We start from the raw sequence: 18964 nt of genomic DNA, 5'->3' as shown, positions 1-18964 counted from the left end.
TTGTTCAGTTATTGATTGGAACTGAATTTAGGAGTTAACATGGGCACAGCTGCCATCTTTATAATATTGGTACTTTCCATTGTGAATATGGTATGTCAATGCATTTATTTATGTTTCCTTAAAAAAAAAAAAGAGGCCCCACAGAGCTTCCTAGCCCCTTCCACCATGTAAGAAGGAGTCTGCCACCCTGAAGAGGGCCCTCACCCGACCATGCTGGCACCCTGATCTCAGATTTCCAGCCCCCAGAACTGTGAGAAATAAATTTCTCTTGTTTATAAGCTTCCCAGTCTGTGGTATTTTTTTTATAGCAGCCGGAATGGACTAAAACAGTCGCTGATTGACCACACAGAAAAGAGCTACCCACCAACATGGACCACCTACCCGGACTGTGAAATGAGGAAGAGATAGACTTCTATTTTCCTGAGCCAATGCATTGTAAGATCTATTTGTTACACCAGTTTAGTCTATTATAACTAATACACGGGTTGGCATTGAAGTAGTTTAAGGAGACTAATGACCAGGTTACTATTTTTTGAAGGATAACTTAGGCAAGCTGAGTGGCACATTGATTGCAGAAAGCAAGGGCATTGAGTAGAATACTGCAGTAGGCCACATAAGGAATGATGAAGCCTGAACCAAGACTGTGGTACTGGGAGATAGAAACTATTATATTTAAAAGATAATTTGGAGGAGGTAATGAACAGGTTTTTTTCATCAACGCATAAGTTATGACTGAAAGGTAAATAAACTGGTCAGGGTTTGGTGAATCAAACTACCCCTCAGTGGTGGAAATGTAAATCAACATAACTTTTTGGACCATTATTTGGTAATGTGCATTAAAAGTCTTAAAATATCATACCATTTACTTATTTATTTATTTACTTAATAAATTTATTTATTTATTTATTATTTTTGGCTGCCTTGGGTCTTTGTTGCTGCATGCGGGCTTTCTCTAGTTGTGGCGAGCGGGGGCTACTCTTCGTTGTGGTGCACGGGCTTCTCATTGCGGTGGCTTCTCTTGTTGTGGAGCACGGGCTCTAGGTGTGCAGGCTTCAGTAGTTGTGGCATGCAGGCTCAGTAGTTGTGGCTCACGGGCTCTAGAGTGCAGGCTCAGTAGTCGTGGCGCACGGGCTTAGTTGCTCCTCGGCATGTGAGATCTTCCCGACCAGGGACCGAACCCGTGTCCCCTGCATTGGCAGGCAGATTCTTAACCACTGCGCCACCAGGGAAGTCCCTGTCATACCATTTAAATGAGCAATTCCATTTCTATGAATCTGTCCTAAGGAAATGATTAGAAATTTAGTAAATGACTTCAGTACAAAAATGTTTATCATTGTGTTATTTACACTTGCAAAGGTTAGTGTAGTACTAAACCAACCCCCCAATCTACTTAGTGGCTTGTAAGTACAAAGATTTGTTTCTCACCCATGATATCTGCCCAGGCTGGACAGGCTGGGGCCTCAGCTCCATGTTGCCCCACTCTGGAACCATCTTGAATGTATTTGTTATCTGCTGCTGCATAGCAAATTACTCCAGAACTTAGTGGCTTAAAACAACAATAATTTATTTTGTCGCAATTTCTGTGGGTCAGGCATCTGGGCATAGCTTCACTGGATCCTCTGGCATTTAAGACTGCAATCGGGAATTCCCTGGCGGTCCAGTGGTTAGGACTCTACACTTTCACCGCCGAGGGCTCGGGTTCAACCTCTGGTTGGAGAACTAAAATCCTGTAAGCCATGCTGCGTGGCCTAGATAAATAAATAAACTTCATTAAAAAAAAAAAAAAAGACTGCAATCAGGTGTCTGCTGGGGCTACAGTCATCTCAAGCCTCAACAGGGGGAAGGACGTGCTTCCAAGTTCACTTATGTGATGATTGGCAGGCCTCAGAAAATCTATTTCCAAACTTAACTCATGTGGCTGCTGGCAGGCGTCAGGTCCTACCAGGCGGGATACATCAGCTCTTTACCACACAGCCCTCTCCAGGCACCACATGGACATCCCACAGCAAAGCAGCTGGCTGCTCTTAAAGTGATTAAGGGAGCAGCGGAGGGTAAAGAGGCCAAGTGTGATGGAAGCCAGAGTCTTTTTGTAACCTAATCTTGGAAGTGATATCCCATCACTTTTGTCATATTCTATTCATTAGAAGCAAGTCACCAGGTTCAGTGTACATTCAAGGAGAGGGGATTACGAGGGCTTGAATACCAGGAGAAGGGGATCATTGGGGGCCATTTTAGAGGCTGCTTGCCACAATGAACGTTACAATATCTGGGGCAGAGGGAAAAGAAACATGACAATTTGTGCATTGGCTCTTAAGAGATTCCTTTTGGAGGTGGCACAAATTACTTCTACTCATATTTTGCCGCCAAACAAGTTACATTGTCACCACTAACTTCCAAGGGATGGGAAACTGCAATCCTACCATGTACTGGAAAGAAGAGGGAACCCAGAATATTTGTGAATAGGGCTGACTACCACAGCTACAGGTTCAACAATGGGAGAATAGTTTAAATTTTTGATACGTCCATGTGCAGGATGTTATGTAACAGATGTTAAGTGGGATTTGTCCTTTAGCCTAGGATAGAAACTAGGATTTACAGGTGAGGCATTATGTACCCCACATTGTAAAAAGAGGCACAAATAATTGGGGGTCAGACAACTTCTCTGCTTCCAGGACTTGTTAAAGGGTGACCAAACCGACTTTTCCATCCTCAACCATCTTCTCAGACCTGCCCCATAACCCCTACAACCTCATATAACCAGAAGATTGGTCGGAGGGTGGGGATGGGAGTCAGCAGAGTCATGAGTCAGCCGTGACGGAGACTGCCCTGGCATTTCTCTACAAAAATCAAGTGAGTGAGATAGGCTGGAACCTGGGACCCAGGACACTTTACTGGAGTGCTTGCACCTGGACAAACGTCTCCTTGAGCAACAAAATACAAAGAAACTGTAAGGGACTAAAAATAACTGCATGCATGCACAGTTGGGGCAAATTATGAACAGTAAGATACAAAAAGGCCAAAAACCAACTGCCACTTCTGAGGTGCCAGGAGCAAAAGCAGGGTACTGCGCATTATCCCTGCACTCAGCACCACCAAGGGGGTGGGCAGATCACCTCAGCCACCCCTCCAGCCGACCCACCCATCTGCCCCTAGCCTCACCCCATATAAGGTACCAGCTCACCCCCTTCCTCCGGTAGCGAGCAAGGGAATCTTCTACTTGTTTTCCCTCCCTCGTGCTGCAGCACGTGTCTCAATAAAGCCTTGACTGATTTTCTCATCTGGCCTCTTATCCATTTCTATTAATTAAAGAGCCCAAGGACCCGAGTTGGTACCATGAAGAGGGTTGCAAGAGATTCCCCCATGTAGATTGGGGCTGCTTGCAAGGAGTGAAGCCTGTACAGAAACAGCAGGGCAGAGGGGCCACCAAGAGGACACCATATTGAGTACATTAGCTGGGGGCAGGGGACGGATGCAGAGGATAGGAAGATGTCACACGGGGCCAGGCCTCCCCATCCGAGAACGGTGCGGGAGGGCGAGCCGCACTGAGGGGTACCTCGCCACCCTGCCTTAGAACACCTGCCTGCCCAGAGGTGCATATGAGGTGACATTCTGGAAAGGACCACTGGCCAAATGAGAGATGCCAGTCCCTTTCCCCTTCTCAGCCCCCAACCCCAAGAAGCTGAAACTGAGTGCCCCTAAAACCACGTTCCTCTGCTGAGTTTACGATTAATCTCTCTATCCAAAATGTTATTCCCTTTTTTGTCCAACACCTGTTCCCCTCATGATTGAGGAGTAGCAAAGAAAAGGGGGGATTGAAACTGAGCAGGACCCCGTGGGGCCCTCCCAAGCACGAAAGCTTTTCTGTGTCCCCCATTTTTTGTTTGTAGGAAAAAGGTTGCAGCCTCTTAGACCTTCCCTGAGTTCCAAAGGGCAGATTCAAACAGTGACTAATAAGGGGAGTGAGGGAATACAGAAACAATGCAGCTTGTATCTCTTAGTTCTACAGGAACTAAGGTCTCCACCCAGGTAGACGATGGTAACTTTATGCTAAGCATAAGCACATAGACCCCAAACTGGTTGGAACCAGAAGGCTGATGGCTGAGATTCCTGGAACACCTCTCACCAACCAATCAGAGGAAGGTCACACACTCTGCAAACCACCCCCCCCCCAAATTTTGCGTATAAACACTCTTCCTCCAAGTCATCAGGGATTGCAGCTCTTTTGATCATGAGCCACCCTGTTGCCCTGTTCTCCTTGCTCAGCCCTGCAACAGACTTTTCTTGGCTCCAAACCCTGGTATCACTGGGCATTGATTGGGCACATGAACTTGGGTTTGACAACAAAGCCAGGCTCCCAAGCGTGAGGGGGAGAAGTCCCAGCGCGCAGACTCACCCAGCCTGCACACCCTCCCCTCCCCACTCAAAACTCCGTAGTAGGTCGCAAGCTTCTACATGGCACTGCCACTGTAGGATCCCAGGAACTGAAACTAAAAAGTGGCGTTTCTAGCCCTTGGCAAGGCTGAAGGAGAACCCTCCACACGCCACAGCCAGGGGCACAGGCGATGGTGACAGCGGCGCGGGGGACCGAGGCGGCGCGCCGCGGGGTCTTGTGGAAGACGCCGGGCTCTCTCCGCGCAGGCGCAGTACAGCCCCAGCGGGGTTGGTCCCGGGCCGGGAGACCAGAGACCCGAGACCCGGCTTGAGCCAGGTGAGTCTGGCGGCTCTTGGCAGCGGCAGGAGCTACTTCCGGCAAGACTGGGGTTCAGAGGGGCACTCTGGGTCAAAGGGAAGATGGATATCAGAGGGCCAGAGTAGGGGTGGGATTGAGGGACTTGAAGCCCCAAGTCTGGGGCCCCGGGAGCGATGGTCCCCGAAAGAGTGTGTCACCCGCGATTTGGCTGTGGAGGGTCAGAACTTACCAGATTCTCTAAAGCAGTCACAGTCACCGGCTCTGCTCACCGCAGACAGGAGCGTTCGTGGAACCTCCACCCCCCCTGGCTCCAGGATCCCCTTCTCCTTCAGACTCCAGCCTTGGCTCAGGACCCTGTGCCTCGCTGCTCCCGGCTGTGGCGCCCCCAGGTCGGGAATGCGATCGCAGCATATCGGCGGGGCGGGACAGCCACGTATCACCCCAGAGCAGTGTGTGCGGGCGCTTCCCCCCTCTGATGTCTCGGGTTTCTCCTTCAAGTGTTTGGCCGCCGGCTTTGCAGTCCCGGTGTCCAGAGGTCCCTAGCCGGAGTTCCTCCGTATGTATCCTGGGAGACGCTTAGTGTAACTTTGAGCCCGGCTGGATTTCCGACTGTGGCACTCTTGCTGTTCTTGAGCCCACAGGAACAAGCCATACTGGTAGGAAAGAAGACCGCATCTCCTCAGGCAGCTGGACCCCATCTTGAGAGGATACACCTGTGACCTGAGGCTTCCTGCCAAAACTACTAGCCGAGACCGGGGTCTGGAGGAGGAAGTGGTTCTGGAGCTGCTGGGGCTGTGGACGTTCCTCAGCAAGGCTTGGGGCAGGTGACACCTTCAGAGAACAGGGAGAGACCCTGGACTTAGAATAGACTGTTCCCCATCTCTTACCTGAGATGGTGAACAGTCTGTAGTGTGGAGAAGAGAAGGCAACGTAGGGCAGGCTGGTTGAGGGAATGGTTCGGGCGAGGCTGGACAGGTGTCCCAGCTGGCCACTCTGGGAGCTGCAAGGCAGGCTTGTCTCATGGCTCCTTTCTTTTCCAGCTTTGCCTCCTTAACTCCTTGACCTTGCTGAGGAAGAGATGACCAATTCCCAGGTGAGATGCAGGTTTCCTTTCTCGGTCCCGGTATATATACTCTTGAAGAAAAGAAGAAGGAAACACATTTATGGATGTGCTGGATATACTCAACATTGACTTTTCTTTTGATACTCACAACAGTTGTGAGAAGTGGACATTATTTCCATTTTACAGATGTAACAACTGGCTCAGTGAGGTTTAGAGACCTGTCAAGTTCACCAAGCTATTAAATGGTGGAGCCAGATTTGTCTTTAGGCCCATTGCCTATGCTGTACATGTTGTCAGTGGACAAGTCTTCTCATCCAGGGACTGAGCCTAAATTGTGCACATCTTGAGGGGTGGGCCTAGTCTGTGAAATGAAGGACTCCGAAAGGAATGCACTTTCTTGCCTGGTGCCCTCCTTTAGGTTAGGTCTCTTCTCTCCCTAGCGTGTTGCCCATTCATTTGTCTACTTCGTCATGGTTGCTCTGTGCTCATTTATTTGTAAGAGCAAAACAAATTGACTTAGATACAATTCTTACTTCAAAGTGTGTGGTTTCTTTGGGGGAGATTAATATGTACATGTATAAAATAGTGATTACTACTCACATATACAATGAGTAATATGAAAAGAAGCCACTCTTAAGTGTCAGTTTGAAGACTGCACTCAGTGATAACAGTGCTAGAGGAGGGGAAAGAATCAGTGTGCACTGGGGTGATTGAGGAAGACTAAAGGAGGTGAGCTAGAGAAAATTTGAGTACTACAGGTTTCCCCCGCTATCTAAAAGTGGGGTGTTCCTATGAAACCTTTCCGAAGCCGAAATGGTGGAAAGAAGCAATTACTTTAGGACACATCTTGCTAATGGACGCACAAAATAAATCGAGATAAAGCACAGATGCTCACAGACACAGTTCAAAGCTATGGACGCTTGATGCTGAGTGAAGTTCCTGGGGAAGAAGTTTGGCAGTGCCACTCTAGCAGCCCTGGGTATGTGCTGCCTCTGTAATGACTCTTTGCAAAACAAATGCTGAATGTTTTTTTTGATTTTTGTTTTTCTTCATAAAAGTGAAAATGCTTTTCAGATTTCTTTCTGTTAGCGAAAACAGGTGCTAATGTAGGTCTTAATGTAGGTCTTTCATGAATGCAAAGTGGTAGATAGCAAGGATACCTGTATATGAACTTCCATACCTCTTTCAAGTCTTTACTGTTTTTTGTTGTTTATAATTGCCTTATGGCCTAGTTTATGATCAATTTTTACAGTGTTTCATGTGTGCTTGAGTAGAATGTATATTCTCTAAAGGTAAGTGGCTAGGTACCAACTTTTTTTTTTTAGACCATCTGCTGGCACAATTCATTCTCATTTTAGGGAGGTCAGTCTTTATTCCATTAAGACCTTCAATTTATTGGATGTGGACAACCCACATTAAGGAGGGCAATCTACTTTACTCAAAGTCCACCCATTTAAATGTTCATCTCATCTAAAAAACCCTCACAGGAACATCCAGAGTAATGTTTGACCAAATATCTAGGCAATGTGGCCCAGCCAAGTTGACATATAAAATTAACCTTCATATCACCCTCTAACCTACTATATAGTATACTTATGTATTATGTTTCTTCCCTGTCACATACTGATAGAATGTAAGCTAGTTCCACCGGGGCAGTGTTTATCTGTTTTATTCACTAATGTATCCCCAGAGTCAGGAACAATATCTGATGCATTGTAGGTACACAATAAATATCTATTGAATAAATCTTTATCATCCTTATCATCCTCCTTACCTTCATCCAATGTCAGATGGTTACTTTTGGAAAAAACAAAACTTAAACCCCCATCTATTACTCCTCATATCTAGTGCTCTTTCCATAACGGAACACTTATCTTCAGAAATATCTTGAAGCCGCAGGATTCTCCCAAATAAAGTGAGTGTATTTATTCATTGAACAGGGTTTGTGTTCTTTAAAATCCAAGGATGACCCTTGGGCTGGGCTATGGGTGTTCTTTCTCTTCTACCAGAGAGGGTCTGAGGGCTTTTCGTCAGCATGGTAAAGGAGCATCTCAACTTTCTTGTTACCAACAGAAATCTGGTGCTAAGCAGCCTAGGTCATAGATAATAATGCTAATTGGAAGTTACTTACAGCATTTTCCTCTAATTTTTAATACTTCTATACAATTTTTAAAGCTGTCTATAGTTGTCTGTAAGATCTGACTTGTTTAAAATTTTTGTATCTTTATTGATTTATTTTTGTTTGCTTGACCCATCGAGAATTGAGAAAAAAAGTGTGTGGAATCTCTTTGAGTAGTAGATATGTCAATTTCTCTCTGTAGTACTTACATTTTAAAAAATATATTACTTTGAGGATGTTTTATGAGGTACATACAAGTTGAGTTGTTATATCTTCATGGAGAATTAAAGTTTTTATCCCTATGTAGTGACCTTTTATATCACTAGTGATGCTTTGTGTCTAGAAATCTATTTTGTTCGATATTAGTATAGCTATTCCTGCTTTCTTTTGTTTATTATTTACCTGGTTTATCTTTTTCCATTATTTCAACCTTTTCAGGGCCTTATGCTTTAGGTATATCTCTCATTAACTGCTTATAGCTGAATTCTGTCTCCTCCCCCCCTCAATCTGATAATCAGCACCTTTTTAACTAGCAAGTTTAGTCTGTTTGCATTTAGTGTAGTTATTGATATATTTGATGTGTTTGTACTGTCTTGCACTTTAATTTTATTTGTCCATTTTTCCTGTATTTTCCCCTCCTTTCTTACCTTTTTTTTGTTTGTTTTTTAAGTGGAGAGGGTTTTTTTCTTTTTTCTTTTCCTCTTTACATGTTTGAAATTTATAACTTATATCCATTCGTTTGGTGGTTACCCTTGAAATTTTATCGTGCATACTTGCAAGCCTAGGTTTAAACAATATGTTAACCTCTTTCAGAATAATGCAAGGACTTAGGAACTCTTTACTACTGATCACATCCCCCATTGACTTAAAAGCTATTGTTTTCTGCATTTTATTTATTTTTTATTTTTTTGGACTTGCCGAGCAGCTTGCAGGATCTTAGTTCCACGACCAGGGATCGAACCTGTGCCCCCTGCAGTAGAAGTGCAGAGCCCTAACTACTGAACCGCCAGGGAAGTCCCTGTTTTTTGCATTTTAATTCTGTCCTCTTAATAAATTAGATATTATTAGAATTATTATTTTATACAGACAATGTTTATTTGGATTTACATATATGTTTATCATTTATTTGCATGCCATTCTTTCTTCTGTCTCAGCCTTTCCTTCTGGGATCACTTTTCTTTTTCCTGAAATACATTCTTCCTAGAAGTTCCTTTTTAATGCATCTTTAGACATTCCATTTGTTATTTTTTTTCACAACTGCATGTTATTTTCAGATAATTTCTTTGCTTTATCATCTTATAATTGCATCTTTTATTTTTTCAAATAATTCATGTATTGTTGTTCTGGTTCTGTATCTGATAGTTTAAATATCTATAGTTGTTGGTAGTGTAAATCTGTTTTCTGCTCACTCTCCCCTTTGATGACTTTAATTGTGAGCTCATTGATTGATCTTTATATATATTAGTCCTATGGGAAATTTTTCTCCAGGGGAAATATGCTTCTGTTTCTGCCAGTAGCTTAGAGAATGGTACTAACATGGGATGGTCCCAGTTCCTCAGAGGTCCCAGGTCAGGCTAAGCTTCCCACCCTGCAGCTGGCATAAGGTTCCGTATACCACAGCAGCGCTGCTATTGGCATCTCTGCAGGGCAACTCGTCCTTTCCAGCTGCCTGCCACTCTGCCCTCAGCTCACTGGGTTGTTTTGTCTTACTTTTCCTTTTCAGTTGTGGGGAAAGGAGTAGTCCTTTTTCTTTATTTCCAGTTAGGTGAAATTCCTTATTTTTGTGACATGATATTATTGACCTGTAAATCTTATAAATATTTGTAGCGTCTGGTTTACTATTTTTCAACTTAACTAGTAATCCAAGAAATGTTATAATATAATAAAATGGTATTTTTGCCACCTATCAAATTGGCAGAGATGTGTTTTTTAAAAATACCTACTGGTAAAACCAGGACACTCAAATACTTTTAAACTAAATGTCATTTTGCTACAAACTTTTTGGAGGGCTTTGGAAATACGTGTCAGAAGTCTTTACCTAACAAACCTAACAAAAGTCTTTGAGCTAACAATTCTACTTTTAGGAATTTACCCTGAGAAAAAGAGTTGATAAGTGCATGTAATTTAAATACAGTGATATAACTTGCAGTATCATTATGGTAATGAAAAATGGTAAGTAACTTTAGTGTCCAATATAGGGAGATTTTGTTGTTGTTGTTTTGTTTTTAATATTTATTTATTTGGCTGTGTTGGATCTTAGTTGTGGCACACGGGATCTTTCGTTGCGATGCGTGGACTCTTTGCTGTGACACGCGGGCTCCTCTCTAGTTGTGGCATGCGGGTTTTCCCTTTAGTTGTGGCTCTATAGTTGAGGCCCACGAGCTCAGTAGTTGTGACACGTGGGCTTAGTTGCTTCCCTGACTAGGGATCGAACCCGCATCCCCTGCATTGGGAGGCAGATTCTTTACCACTGGACCACCAGGGAAGTCCTGGGAGATTGTTAAATAAATTATGATATAACCATGAGAAGAGCCACTATACAGCCATTAACAAGGTGTAGAAGAATATTTACTAATAGGGGAAAATGTTCATGATATTTTAATTGAAAAATGTTTTTAAAAGTTGTAAAGAATATCCCCAAGTTTTAAAACTTACATGTATATGCCAAAATGTAAATAGTAGTTATTTGGGGGCAATGTGATTATATATTTTGTATTTTTTTTTTTGTAGTTTTCTCTTATCTTCCATAATAGCACTTTTGTTATCAGAAAAAAATAGCAAATGAAATGTGATTCTCATTGCAAGAGTGGGAGGGAGGGGGTTATTTGAAATGTGTGTTGTTTTATCATCAAGTTTTCTTTCCATAGATGAATGTTAATTATGTCAGTACATACCCTAGGAAAAAGTTATAATTTAAGTGTCTAGCCTAGACATACAAGCCAGCACTTCGTCAAACTAGTGGGCTAGATTAGAGACTCAAAGTTGCCACTGCATTTTTTATATTATATAAAAAGAATATGCACTGTTTAGAAAAAATCCTCAGCCAAGTGAATAAATAGTACAGCCGTATTGCACAGACATTTTACAAACAAGGAATATGAAGAAGAACCAAAAAATGTATTTCTTTACATGAGATCAAATAGATCATAGGCTTAGAGGTTTCATTTATATTAGCAGCTAATTTATGTGTGCCTGTACTGCTTACTCACCGTGTGTAGGATCATTATAGATGTGAGACATTGCAACACTGCAAGTGATTTTTCAGCACAATCTGTAGTGATACAGCCTTAAATACACTTGATGTTGCTTCTTTAATAGCTGAAATAAAACCTAGGGTTGGGCATTGAAAACTGTGGTTTTAGGCATTTATAATGACACATTCCTACTATATTTAAGAATAAATTTTAGAAAATGACAGAATTTAATTGATGTGATCATTCATTATTCATATCTGGTTAAAATTGTAAAACAGACTCCTTTACAAATATTTTCAATCTCCCGATATTCAAGACCAAGTCAAAATATTATCATTGCATATTGATAATCTGTTATTCTCATTTGGGTTTATGTTTTGTCTGTTTATTTCACTAGACCAATGTCCTTTAAAAGTGTTTTTAGGGACTTCCCTGGTGGTCCAGTGATTAAGAATCCATGCTTCCAGTGCAGGGGGCGCGGGTTCAATCCCTGGCTGGAGAACTGAGATCCCACATGCTGCACGGTGCAGCCAAAAAAAGTAAAGTGTTTTTAAATTAGAATTTGATTTATTTTATTAAATGCTGTTTTGCCATCCTGTGAGATGGTCATATGGATTTTCCTTTTTTACTTGTTATGATTATATATGTTAATAGATTTTCTAATGCCAGCTGTTATCAGTCTAAATTCTTAGGGTCAAATAAACAAAACATTAGCAGTGTCCCTTTATTCAAGACCAACTTGAATATTTTCACCTTTACAGCCAGTTCCTAAAAGCTTCTCATAATTAAGAATTGAAAATTAGTACTGCAATGTGAACATGCCTAGTTACTGGGAATTTATTTTCATCAACTTTGTTTCTAAAGTTGCTGTATTTCTAGACTTAGAAATTCTCTGTTACTTCACTGCATTGCAGTGAATGCTCTCTATAGGAAATAAGTTTGTGATGATTGAGAAACAGAATTAAGACAGTGGATAGATATCCAGAACAGAAGTCTTAAGTGTGTCTTTGAGTCACATAATATATAGTCTTAGAAAATGAGTTACAATTATTGTAGTCTAAGCATTAATGATGTTGATGCTTGAATTTCAAGACTGACAGATCACTAGTAAACTATTTCAAAGCTTTATAAAAGACATTGAATTTCATTCTTAGAGCCTTCCCACAATACAACTTAATCTTTCTTCTTAGAACCATAATAAATACAAATAACCACACTAAAAGATCTATCACATCCCCATTCATATTAGACTTCTTTTTAAGTTGAGGTATAGTTGAATTACAATATTGTGTTAGTTTTAGGCATACGACATAGTGATTCAAAATTTTTATAGATTATATTCCATTTAAAGTTATAAAATATTGGGTATATTCTTGTGCTGTACAATATATCCTTGTAGCTTATTTATTTTATTCATAGTAGTTTGTGCCTCTTACTCCCCTACCCCTATTTTGCTCCTACTCCCTTCCCTCTCCCCGCTGGTAACCACTAGTTGATTCTCTATATCTGTGAGTCTGTTTCTGTTTTGTTATATTCATTCATTTGCTTTTGTTTGTGTGGTTTTTTTTTTTTTTAGATTCCACATATAAGTGGTAACATACAGTACTTGTCTTTCTCTGTTTGACTTATTTCACTAAGCATAATACCCTCTAGGTCCATCCATATTGTTGCAAATGGCAAAATTTCATTCTTTTTTATGGCCGAGTAGTATTCCATTGTGTGTGTGTGTGTGTGTGTGTGTGTGTGTGTGTGTGTGTGTGTGTAACATCTTCTTTAGCCATTCATCTGTTGATGGACACTTGGGTTGCTTCCGTATCTTGGCTATTGTAAATAGTGCTGCTATAAACATTGGGGAGCATGTATCTTTTCAAATTCGTGTTTTCCTTTTCTTTGGATGTATACCCAGGCGTGGGATTGCTGGATCATATGGTAGTTTTATTTTTAGTTTTTTGAGGAACCACTGTTTTCCACAGTGGCTGTACCCATATTAGACTTCTTTACAGTGCAGTGATTGGAAAGGAAAGCACTAGCTTTTAAGTAATCTCATAAAATCATTTTCAGTTCATAGGACACCTTCCTATCTATTCCCAAAACTGCCAATTCTTATCAAGGGCATTTTAATACCTAGCCATTCTGTTCAGGTATGGATGCAGCTATATTTACACTTGGTGGTTAGTCTTTAAGATAGTCTAAGAATCTACAAGCTTGCTTGAAAATAGAAATGATATCTTCCTAATTAAATGTTTAAAGGTGCTGGGCTTCCAAAAAGAATGATAGATCAAAGAATCCTTGGATTTGTTTAATAATAAAGGTATCAGTTAGCCTGGCTAATTAGCCAGCATCAAATGAACTTTATGTTGAAATATACCTTTGAAATGAAATGGAATAGAACTTGGCTTTGTAGATAAATAAGTATATAAAGAATATGGACATTTCCAAGTATGTATCTAAAACATATATAACACTGTGGGTCTGTATATAGTGGTGGAGAGTGAGGGAACGGGAGTAGTTAAGGCTGAAATGCAAGTTTTAGACAACTGGGTGAAAGGTGATAGTCTTCACTGAGATAAGGAACAGAGGAGATGGAGCCTCTGTGTTTCTGTGTGTGTTTGTGTGTGCAGAGGGGAGTTAGAAGACAGTTTGAAGCACCTGTGGGACATCCAATTAAAGAAGTCTAGAAGGTAGATAGATATCAAGGTCTGAGACAGATCCAGGTGAAAGATACAAATTTATGAGTTGTCACCATGTATATGGTCGTTAAAGTCATGGGCTTGGTTGAGATCATCCAGCTGATATGTGAGAAGAGAAGAAAATGAAGATAACCAGAGAAGAATCTTGAGGAACACAAATATTAATATTTAAGGAATGGGCACAAAAAGAGGAGCCAGAGTAGAGATTATGTTGCAGGAAGGCAGGATGGTATAGACCAATTAGGAGGCAGAGGTGAGATCATGGCGGCTCAGAATAAAGTGGGGGCAGTGGAGGTAAAAGAGATATTTTAAAAGATTTAGTGACGGATCATGTGAGGGATGGGAGAGAGGAAGTCAAGGATGACTCCTTTTTTTCTGACCTAAACATCTGGGTGGTTGGAGGTGGCGTTTCCGGAGTTAGAGAGCATTGGGAGAGAAGCAGTTTTGGAAAGGAAGATAAAGTCAGAACTGAGCATGTTGATTTAGATGTCTTTGAGACATCCAAATAGTTATTTCTTTCACTTGGTAGAAATTTATTGATTACCTACTGTAGATCAGGCACTATGCTTCACACTGGATGTTCACCAAAGAGATATTTGGGTCTGGAACTCTAGGTATAGCTTGAGGTCTTGGCTGCCAAAGTACATTAGAGAGTTGTCAGCATTCAGCTGGCGTTTGAAGCTATCAGAATAGATGAGATCACATAGGGAGAGTGAGAAGAAGGCCTAGGATCCAAGCCAGGAAACCCGCACATTGACCAGTAGAGAAGGAGATTGAGAAAGATTGACCAGAGACTTAGGAGAGTTAGGATACTATGATATCCAGACTCTCGGAGGAGTTCTGAGGAAGACCATGTGGTCAACAGGGCCAAATAATGCCAAGGAGTCAAGCATAAAAAGGATTGAAAACTTTCCATTGCGTTTATCAGCAAGGAAGTCATTAGTTATCTTATGAGGATGAATTTCTAGAATTGGAAATGCTGGATCAAAAGATATGTTTGATAAATACTGCTAAATTGTTCTCCAAAGAAGTTTATACCAATTTATACTCCTTCCAACAGTATATGGGGGTATGTGTGTTCTCATACTGTCACTGGTACTGGGTATTATAAGTCTTAATCTTTGCCTCAAGGATAGGGGAAAATAATACCTCGTTCTCTGAATATCCATTTCTTTGATAATTTGTGAGGCAGCATGTCTTTTCATGGGTTTATTGGTAATTTTTTTTTCTTCTTGAAATTACTCATTCAGATTATTTATCATTTGTCCATTTTTAACGGGAGCATTTTAATTGATTTTTAAGAGCTCCTCATATTATTAGGGTTGGTGAGCCTCTGCAAAAGATATACATATCTTTAAAATTTTTTTATTGTTCTTTAAATTATTCTTACGGCTTAGGACAAAATTCTGAAGTCCCCTTTATACTGTCTACCTTTCTCAGTGTTGCCAAGTTTATACCCTTTGTACCATGGAAGCTGGTGTAGATGTTTGCTCACTGAAGAGGAATTACTGTTCATTGGTGTCTTAGGAACCTGTTACGTTCAAGGATGTGGCCGTGGACTTCACCGAGGAGGAGTGGGGGCAGCTGGACCCTGCACAAAGGGCCCTGTACAAAGAGGTGATGCTGGAGATCTATGGCAACCTGGTCTTAGTGGGTGAGGACAACTGCTCTTTGGAGAATTTTTGTTCCCTTGGTTGTTGAAAGCTGTGAGCTCTTAAAGTGTTTAACTAGGTGAGGGCTTGAGATTCAAATATCAGAGTGTTCAAATCACTATTGAAGAAAGAAAAATGTTGCTACTAAGTAAAAACTTGAGTTCCCCCTCCACCATTTATATTTCTTTTTTTTTTTTTTTTGACGTAAAATTCACATAACATAAAATTAACCATTTGGAAGTGTACAATTCAGTGGCATTTAGTACATCACAATGTTGTGTAGCTACCTCCTCTATCAAGTTCCAGAACATTTTCATCACCCTAAAAGAAAACCCCATACCCATTAAGCAGTCACTCCCCATGACCCCCTCCCTGTAATTACTTTTTTAATTAGAAAGGTATTAAAACAAAGTATACTGCATATAAAGTAAAAAGTATCTTTCAGACTATTTTCTATTTATATTACATATAAGCAGACAGAAAATACATAAGCTCACAGATACATATTTGCTTTGTTTCTATTTGTGTATTTATCTGTTTATGTTATAAAAATTAGTTCTGCAACTTTCCTTTTAGTTAGTAACATATGTTAGATATCTTTACATGTCAAAATATTTAGACCTATCTCAATCTTTTAACTGGCTATATCATATTCCATTGTATGATGTATTGATATACTGAAATTAATTTTCTTTAATTTATTTAGTTTTGGCTGAGTTGGGTCTTTGTTGCTGCACATGGGCTTTCTCTAGTGAGCAGGGGCTACTCTTTGTTGCAGTGCACGGGCTTCTCATTGCGGTGGCTTCTTGTTGCAGAGCACAGGCTCTAGGCACGTGGGCTTCAGTAGTCGTGGCACGCGGGCTCTAGAGCGCAGGTTCAGTAGTTGTGGCACATGGGCTTAGTTGCTCCTCGGCATGTGGGATCTTCCCGGACCAGGGCTTGAACCTGTGTCCCCTGCGTTGGCAGGCAGATTCTTAACCACTATGCCACCAGGGAAGTCCCTTGCATAGTAGTTTGACTGAGTAGAGACCTTTAGATTCAAAATCATTTTCCCTGAGAATGTTCTAGCCATTGTATCTTTGTTTTTAAGCCTCAGATATTGCTGATTCTGATCTGATTCATTCGTTTAGTAATTTTCTCTGTTTTATTTTATCTTATTTTTGTTTGTTTAGCCTGTTTTTCTCATCCCTCCCTTCTTTGGATTTTAGGAGCTTTACCAGGATGTGCCTAGCTAGGCATTCCTCCCCCCCCCCACTTCCTCCCACCCCCCCCCAAGTAATTATATATGCCTGTCATTGAGCCCGTTCATCTCTGAAGCCTTCAGCTCATGTTCCCTGCATTGACAGGTGGATTCTTAATCACTGCGCAACCAGGGAAGCCCCTTAATGTAGTTTTGATTTGAACATTCTACCTATTTTTAAAATAATGCTGAATGAGATCCAATGTCATTTTGGCATTTATTGATATTATAATATTGGTTTCTCTTTATTATTTTATGATTAATTATCTTAATAAAATGTTTTATATTAAATTTTTGCATCTATAGATTTGTCTGATTTCCTCTTTTTTTTTTTTTTTCTTTGGCCTATTTTAATCAGGATTTGTTACTATGGCTCTGGAGCCTCCAAAGTGGATAATTCACTAAATAACCTAGAAAAAGAAGAGCAAAATACACTCAAAGCAAGCAGAAGGCGATAATAAAGATAAGAGCAGAAATTAATAAAATCGAAAACAGAAAAATAGAGAAAATCAATGGAACCAAAAGCTGATTCTTAAAAAAAAAAAAAATCAGTAAAGTTGATAAATATCTATCCAGACTGACCAAGATAAAAAGAGGGAAGACACAAAGTCCTGACATAAAGAATGAAGGAGGGGACATCACTAGTCTCCCTACAAATATTAAAAGTATAATAAGGAAATACCATGAACAACTCTGCACATATATGCAGCAACTTAAATGAAATGGACCAATTTCTTGAAAGACACAAATTACCAAAGCTCATTCAAGGAGAAATAAAGTGGATAGTCCTATACCTATTAAAGAAATCTAATTCATGGCTTCCAAAAAAGAAAACTCTAGGTCCAGATGATTTCACTGGTGAATTCTACTAAACATTTAAGGAAGAAACAACAATAATTTTTCACAATCTCTTCCAGAAGATAAAGAGGTAATACTTCCTAGCTCATTTTAATAAAGCCAGCAGTAACCTCATATCGAAATGAGACAAAGATCCAAGAAAACTACAAACCAGTATCTCTGCCCTCCATACATAGAAGCAAAAATTCGTCAACAAAATATTAGCAAGTGAAATTCAGCAATATATAAAAAAGATAACCAAATGGTGTTCATTCCAGGAATACAAGACTGATTTCAACACTTGAAAATCAATGTAATTCTACACATTAACAGATTTAAGAAAAATTACATGATCATATAAATAGGTCCAGAAAAAGCACTTTAAAAAATTAACATTCATTCATAATTAAAATTCAGCAAACTAGGAATAGAAGGGAACTTCTTCAGTCTGGTAAAGGTCATCTGCAATAAAACTACAGCTAACATCATACTTAATGGTGAAAAATGGAATGCTTTCCTCCTAAGACTGGAAATTAATGCAGGAATGTCTACTGTCATTACTCCTATTGAATATTGCTGTGGAAGTCTAAGCAAATGTAGTAAGTCTGGAGAAAACTAAAGGCATTCTAGTTGAAAAGGAAGAAGTAAAACTATTCACAGATGATATGATTGTCTATGTAAAATATCCCAAAGAATCTATTAAAAAGCTCTTAGAACTAAAAAGTTTAGCAAGGTTGCAGGATACAAGATCAATATACAAAAATCCGTTGTATTTCTATATATTAGCAATGAACAACTGGAAACACAAATTTAAAAAACAGTACCATTTGTATTGGTTCCAAAGGAGAAAGAAATGCTTAAGTATAAATATAACAAATTATGTGAGGTTTTATGTGCTAAGGAAAGAGGTGAAAAAAGAACTAAAGTGAAGAGACATATCATGCATATGGATTAGAAGACTCAATATAGTTAAGATGGCAGTTCTGCCCAAATTGACCTATAGATTTAATGCAATCCCAAACAAAAATTTATATAGAAAGGTAAAGGAACTAGACTAGCCAAGACAATTTTGAAAAAGAAGAACAAAGTCTGGAGGGCTTATACCTGATTTTAAGACATACTATAAATCTACAGCAGTCAAGGCAGTGTAATCTGGGCAAAAGGATAACATAGAATAATGAGACAGAATAGAAATCCCAGAAATAGACTCACAAATATGATGAACTGATTTTTGACCAAGGTGCAATAGCAATTCAGTAGAGGAAGGAAAGTCTTCAATGAATGGTGCTAGAACTGGACGTCTATATGCAAAAATATGAACCTTGATCTACAATTTACACTGTAAAAAATTAACTCAAAATGGATCATAGCTAGACCACAGTGAGATACCACTTCACATTTGCTAGCATGTCACTAATCAAAAAGACAGTAACAAGCAGTGATGGTTGGAACTGTCATATATTACTGGTGGAATTGTAA

General features: G+C 40.1%; 2 long non-coding RNA genes across 4 annotated transcripts; one reads left to right on the top strand and one right to left on the bottom strand.

The window, feature by feature from the left end:
• Window positions 1-889: 889 nt before the first annotated feature.
• Window positions 890-5325, bottom strand: LOC309627591. The gene is made up of 2 exons (XR_014243832.1): window positions 4920-5325; window positions 890-1279 (listed from the first exon to the last, which is right to left on the bottom strand). It is a non-coding gene; the product is annotated as an uncharacterized lncRNA (long non-coding RNA).
• On the top strand, window positions 4630-18080 carry LOC309627562. Of its 3 annotated transcripts, XR_014243809.1 has the most exons (6): window positions 4630-4708; window positions 5332-5514; window positions 5731-5783; window positions 11464-11605; window positions 15197-15410; window positions 17007-18080. It is a non-coding gene; the product is annotated as an uncharacterized lncRNA (long non-coding RNA). The 3 variants fall into 3 exon arrangements; XR_014243807.1 differs by lacking the exon at window positions 5332-5514 and having other exon boundaries at window positions 15284-15410; XR_014243808.1 differs by lacking the exon at window positions 5332-5514.
• The last annotated feature ends 884 nt before the right edge of the window (window positions 18081-18964 follow it).

Source organism: Balaenoptera borealis (assembly GCF_965194805.1).
Source record: "Balaenoptera borealis genome assembly, chromosome: 1".
In the NCBI taxonomy this organism is placed as follows: Eukaryota; Metazoa; Chordata; class Mammalia; order Artiodactyla; family Balaenopteridae; genus Balaenoptera; species Balaenoptera borealis.
The sequence above is the reverse complement of the archived record's forward strand: the minus strand, read 5'-3'. Positions and strand labels throughout refer to the sequence as shown.